Raw genomic sequence first — 6700 nt, 5'->3', positions numbered from 1 at the left:
AAGTGGTGACTCAGCCCCAGCTGGTCACCGTTGATGGCAGTCTCTCAGGGGAAGAGAGAGTGCCGGTTCCGTGTATTTTTCTCCTGAAAGAGCTGGGGAGTTCTGCTGCCTCTCGAACCCAACCCAACGAGGCTCAGGTGTGGCACACCATGGGCCGTCCTTTTCTTCTCTGAGCATTCATTTCCAAGGGAAGGAAGAGGAGGGGAGGTCCCCAGGGGTTTCCATCTTCTCCAAGGGAGATGAGCTGCTCTGATTCTCTTCAGTACTTCCCTCTGGGCTCTGATGTTGGTAAATTGAGGGCACTTCCTCCATATTTTCTGAGACACAGTTCCTACAGTTTGGGGTAAGAGGAATAGTGGGGTGTGCCCATCGCTGTAGGACTCATTCGCTCTGTGGGAACAGGCAAAGGGAAGGAGTGGAAACCATTCCATACTGAATTCCTGTGCTTGGCATCTTTGTTTTTTGTTTTGTTTTTAGCAGTACCGGGGTTTGAACATGGGGCCTCACACTATACCAATGAGCCACGCCTCCAACCTTTTTTTTTCTTTTTTGGTGCTGGTTATTTTTGAGATAGGCTCTCATTTCCTGTCCGGCCATGATCTGCCTGCCTATTTCAGGATACAACAGGTGCATACCATAGTGCCCAGCTCTCAGATGGAAGAGTCTGGCAAACTCCCTCCACCCCAAGCTGGTCTTGAATCACGATCCTCCCAATCTCAGACTCCCAAGTAGCTATAATTACAAGTATGAGCCACTGCATCTGGCCTGCACTCAGCATTCTGAGCAGCACTATCCCACCTTCAAAAAGAACCTGGGAGGAGAGGATTAGTGTGGGCAGGGAGGAGAGTAGCAGCAGGAAGTAGCAAAATCTGGATGTTTTCTGGATGATTTTGTTGTCAAGAATCATGGGGGGAAATACCTAGTCATCACTCTTTTTACATCTTCATTTCTCTCTACCTCAGTGCTAAGCCCTGACTGTCTTCTTTCATCTCTTGGCATATCTCCCCCCAATGTGTCTATTTCAATCCTTTTCATTCTCTCTTTTTCCACATCAGAAGGGAAAGCCTAATTGGGCAGAATGTATCTTTTTTTAACCTGGATAATTCCTGAAACTGATCAGTCCATTTCAAGTCCGCACTGGCTCAGACAGCGGAGAGAGAGAAGGACGTGTGGAGAGGGTCAGGCACTGTGGGACACCAGAGCCTGCACCAACACTGAACCAGATCTGTGCCACAGCATTCATGGTCTACACAACAGGCCTCCGTGGCCACTCGGCATTCTTGAAGGTCCACCTGCAGCGCCTGCCCAGTCACATATCCACATGGCTTGTAACGACACTTGCAGCCATGGTCAAATGCTCAGTGACGACCCAGAGGGAGGACTGTAGAGATGGAAAGGAGGAGGGCTATAAAACCATCCCTGTGGACTAACAACAAAGTCAGGTCGCAGGATCCTCAGCCAAGCTCCTGTTCTAGCAGAAACAGGGGAACAGCCTGATGGAAGAAAGGGCTGGGAGATGGGGTTCTTAGAAGAGACCCCCTCAGAGCTATAGTCTGACCTTGTTCCTTTCAATGTCCCCAGAGCAAGCTGAAGATTCAGGCCCTGAGGACAACAGTCTGATTCCATCCGACCACAAGTGGCAAGATGGCTTCTTTGTCCCACCTTGTCTCATTCTGAGCCTTCTGTCTCTTCCTACCCCAATGCAAGGATTTCCAGAGGGACAGGAGAAGAGGGGTGACAGGCACCCTGATGGGGATAGAGTCAAACTTGGGCAGGCCTCATACACTGCAGCCAGCTACTATGAATGCGTAAGAACTTCATTACCAGAGAACAGCCTTTTTCAGAGTGGGAGAGGGGCTGTGTTCTCCCTTTAGGGTTTCAGGCACTGAGCCTTCTCTCTGCCAGCTGCTGGCCTAAAGAGAAGCCGAGAACACGGCCTGCTGCTCTCCTCCCCCTCCAGGACCAGCTGGAGAGAAGGCTCTGCCTGGAGTCCCACGGCAGGCTGGGAGGGAGGCTACAGAAATTTGCCGTCTAAGGCTGTGGAATTCTCCCACTGGGCTCCGGCAGTTAATCATCGCAGCTCTCTGGATTCCCAACTTGGGGCTTTAAAAGGTAGCACCAGAGCGAGAAGGACAAAGATGTCAGGGAAAAGAAGAAGAAAAAAGAAAGAAAAAGAAGAAAAAGAAAGAAAAGAAAGAAAGAAGAAGGAGGAGGAGGAGGAAAAAAAAACAAACATTGGAATCACAGAGTAATGGAGTCATGGTGAGGAGGAGAAAGATGAAATGAGCCAACAAAAAGTAAGCACACATAGACAGACCCTGCTCCAGAACTTTCTCCCAGATTCCTAGCCAATGCTGCCATATGAGTGTATACTCTAGACCTGAGAGCTTTGCTCCTCTTGCTGAGCCCCCTCATAATAGGAATGTTTGGGGGGATTGCATCTTTTAGAAGTTTTCTCCTTTTTAGCAGATCTAAAAAAGCCAGAAGTTTCTGACCTGCTTTGGGGGAGGAAGAGCCAGAGAACTCTGGGATTTGAGTCCCAGGGTCTGGAACATTCCCAAAATTGTACAAGTGGCCTCATAGGCCAGTTTGCCATAAGGACAAACAGAAGTTTGCTCTAAAACAGGGGTAGGAGGGGAAGTGCCTTTTAGTTCCTGTGGGAATAGGTTGAGGAATAGAGCAGGGAGACAGATGTGGCAAAATGAAACGCTGCTTGCAGAGCAGGAAAAAGAACACAGCTGGCCCTGCCTGGCCCCACGTGCCTTGTGAGTGCCAGGAGGAAAACCTCATTGCAGGCAGATGAGGCCCAACTCAAGGTGTGAGATCACCCACAAGCGATCAGGTAGACGAGCGTGTCCACCACCCAAATCTACAGGCAGGGCGTGCAGAGCTAAAAATGAGCTGCTTTGGGGCAGCCAAGGCCCTCCACGGGCCCAGAGCTTCGCCTGCAACAGGCTCGGTGAGTCAATGTCCCCAGAGTGATGGGTGGAGACGCTGTTTACCAGAGCTTGGGCCTGCGCCGCTGTCCACCCCTCCACGGGCATCCCACACTGCCTCCGCGTGTCCCCTGCTGACTCAGGACCCTCTTGTTCCTAAAATTAAGGTGGTAGCTCACTATTGTCAGCGGAACCCTGACATCTGGCCAAGGAACCCCTCCCGAGAATGCTCCTCAGCTTGACTCCCCATAGAAAAGTGGCTAGGAGATAGAGTTGCTCTGGACTCTGCTCTCCTCAGAAGCTGAGATTGAGGTGGTGCTGTACATTAAATACCACTTGCTCCCTGCTGCCTTCTCAAAGCAGAGGGCCAAGGGAGGGCCACAGCCAGGAGGTAGGTAAACACATTAGTAGGTTCCTGGCCTTTTCTGGGAGCCGGTCCTTTGTTTTTCTCACCAAAAAATCAAACAACTCACAGAATCCCAGAATTGAGAAGATACTGGGGAATGTCTACTGCAGTCTCGCTGACTTTACACTTAGCATCCATGAGGCACACACTGTCCACTAGAAAACAGAGTAGAGGCAGAAGCAAATAGTGTAGAAATCTGAACCGGATGTCAAATAAAGTACAGAAGTACTCTCTGACCTTTCACCTGTCCATATAAAACACCTTTATGCCTACATGGCAAGCCAACCTGGGGCCAGTAGCTGTGGCAAGAGACTCACTCACAGCCAGGACATACCCTCAGAGGCTAGGCCCTACCACTGAGATGAGGACACTTTCTTATCTCTTCCCAGACTGCTGTGCACAGCTGTGTGAGGTGCACCTCCCATACGGGAACCAGCAAGGAGGTGGTTGGGAGATCAAACCACAAAGTTTAGTTTGGATGGGCCTCACACCGTGGGCTAAAATCATCTTTCTAAAATCCTTAGCCTTCTGGGCTAGCAACTGTATGTAACTATCAAGCTGGCACATCCCCTTGGACCACAAAACCTTAAGAAATATCCACAGAAGTGAATGCAGCTTGGCCAGGGATGCACTGGAGGAGCAGGGCTGGAGATGTCAAGGCAGCCAGTACCGTAAGCCCCTGGGCTAGGTCCACCTGGACCCATGCCCAGGATGTCAGAGCTGTCCATCCTTAGCAAAGCTCCCACTCCCACAGCTTATCGACTTGGTCCTGACAGTCCTTCCCAATCTATTCTTCCTAAGCCTGAGTTGGCCTTACCTAAAAAATGGAAAAAGTAATCCAACTGGCTGCTAGTAATCCTAGCCACTCTGGAGGCTGAGATCTAAGGGTCATGGTGCAGAGCCAGCCCAGGCAAACAAATCTAAGAGCTCCAATTAAACATCAAAAAGCCAGAAGAGGGGGTATTGCTAAAGTGGTAGAACACCAGACAGGAGAGAAAAAGCTGCGCTAGACAATGAAGCCCTGAATTCAAGCCCTAGTACCAATGTGCATATGTGTATGTTCTAAAATCTGTAAAGGGAAAAATATTGGGTGCATGCACATACTCAGAGAAACAAACAAAACCCCAAGGCTGGGATAAAAACTCACATGGAGTAATGCATCACAGTTTTCAAAGTACTCTGATATTTCTACCTTTGTTAGTTTGGGTTGCTTTTTAAGATGGGGCCTCATTATACAGCTCTGGCTGACCTCCAACTCATAATCCTCCCTCAGCCTCCTGCATGTTGGGATAATAGATAAGAGCCACCACAGTCAGTGTAACAATTTTTAAATTGGACAGGAGTGACAATATTTTTCCCTTTACAAATTTAATAACACATGGTCCTAACCATGCAGTGACTCATTCAGTGATGGACATGTGACCACAGGAAGAGCACAGAAGCAGCTAAGAGAGGCCACAGCCTCGAAGGTCCTATAAAGAAAAGGGAGAGAATCAGTAATAAGTGAACAAGACAGCATCCCATACAAAAGACTCAGATAATTTTAGGCTTGATCAGGACATTGGTGCTGGGGAAATCCTGCACTGATGAGCTCAGAGGATGAGCACAGGCTTTTCCAACTTCCTCTTGGAGCTGCCTGAGACACACACAGTACACATTGCTGTCTATGGTCTCTGTACAGCTCCTGGTGCACTGAGGAAAAAGGTAGAGGAAGAGCCAGAGAAAGGAAGACGGGGGGCCCTTTGTCTTAGGGAACCCCCAGTTACTGAAGTCTAAATAAAAGAGACAGGAAACACCCACATTAAGAAGGCCCATGCTTCTAGTATGAAGCACAGAGAATTTCTGCAGGGCCTCAAAGCCAAGTGGGAGGCCCTGAAACAATAATGAATGACAAGGGAAGAAATGAAAAGAAACAAAAACAAAATTGCAGGGAAATAACAAAAAAGAAAGCAAGAAAACCCTCTAGCCTCAATGGCTCAAGAAAATCAAGGACAGCTAGAGTGATGATACCCCATCTCTTGCCCCAGGCACATGAAATGTGGGCAATGGCAAGGAGGGGACCCTGAGAATCACTTTTCTCCAGGTAGTGCCTCCGGGGCCCAGTGATGCCAGGCACATTGGGAATCGGCTGAGAAGAGACCCAAGGAAGGCCTGTACAATGGCACACCCCCAGGAAAGGCCATATAATGGAGCATCCCTCTTAGAGGCCTGTACAGTGGCATATCCTCCCAGAGGCCTGTACAATGGCGCATCCCTGCCCCACCACCTCAAGGAGTGGTCTCCTCAGGAAGAAAAAGTCCATGCTTCCTCTCTCCAGCTCTCCAGAGAGAGACAGGCCCATGGGCAGAGGAGTAAACAAACACATACAATAGAATTAGAGGTCGAGGAAGGAAACTCTGACACATGCTCTAATATAGATCGGCCTGGAAAACAAGTGAAATAAGCCAGACACAAGAGGCCAAATCCTATTCATCCTGCTTCTATGTAGCAAGGGTGAATGCTGACTGTAGCGGAGGATACCAGGGCGGGATGAAGGGAGAATGATGGCTACTGATCAGTGGCTACAGAATTCCTGCTTGGTAAAAAAAACTGAGTGGCCCTGAGCTGCATACTTACACATGCTTAGAAGGGCAAATGCTGTTTCCTAGAGATTATCACAATAGAAAAGCTGAAGAAGGGAGGAGAGCAACTGGGACAAGGGCTGGCATGGAGAGGTAAAGAGGGCAAAGAGGGCAGGGAAGAACTAAGTTCTGGCAATGGCTCCCAGCTGCTGTTCTCAGCCCCATCACAATCATGGAAGTGGAGGCCAGGGGACCAAGGACAGTCACCACACAATGGCCTCTGACAGCCCAAGGGTGAGAGCCTCCAGAGGGTTTGGGACAACATCAAATGATTCAACAAGGTGCCTGCTGGGCTCAGGGCCCATCCATGGACAGGGGCTATAAATACTATGAGGTGCGGGAAGGGTGATAAAGGGGACTGGGCAGAGGTGGCAAGTCACCTTTTCAAGGAACAGGAAAAAGAAAGTCAGTTTTCACCTGCCCATACTCCAGCCACCAGCCCAGGACACAGACACCTGACTTCAACAGGTAAAGCCGTGGCCTTCCTGCTCCAAGATGGAGACAAGTCTCCAGGTGTCCTGAGGATCTTCTATATTCTATTCTTACACTTGACCAACACCAACCCTGAGAAAGAGGTGCCACTGCCCCAACTCTGCAGGAGGTGCAAACACCATTAAACACCCATCTAATGTGAGCCAGACTGGGCCACATTTTCTCCTTAATACTGCTTTTAAGGTGCTTGTGTACCATGAGTGCTCTCTCTCCCAGAGACCAATCATCTCTTAAAGCATAGCACA

Source organism: Dipodomys ordii, unplaced genomic scaffold, assembly GCF_000151885.1.
Source record: "Dipodomys ordii isolate 6190 unplaced genomic scaffold, Dord_2.0 Scaffold35, whole genome shotgun sequence".
NCBI classification, from domain to species: Eukaryota; Metazoa; Chordata; class Mammalia; order Rodentia; family Heteromyidae; genus Dipodomys; species Dipodomys ordii.
This window is presented reverse-complemented; position numbering follows the sequence as displayed.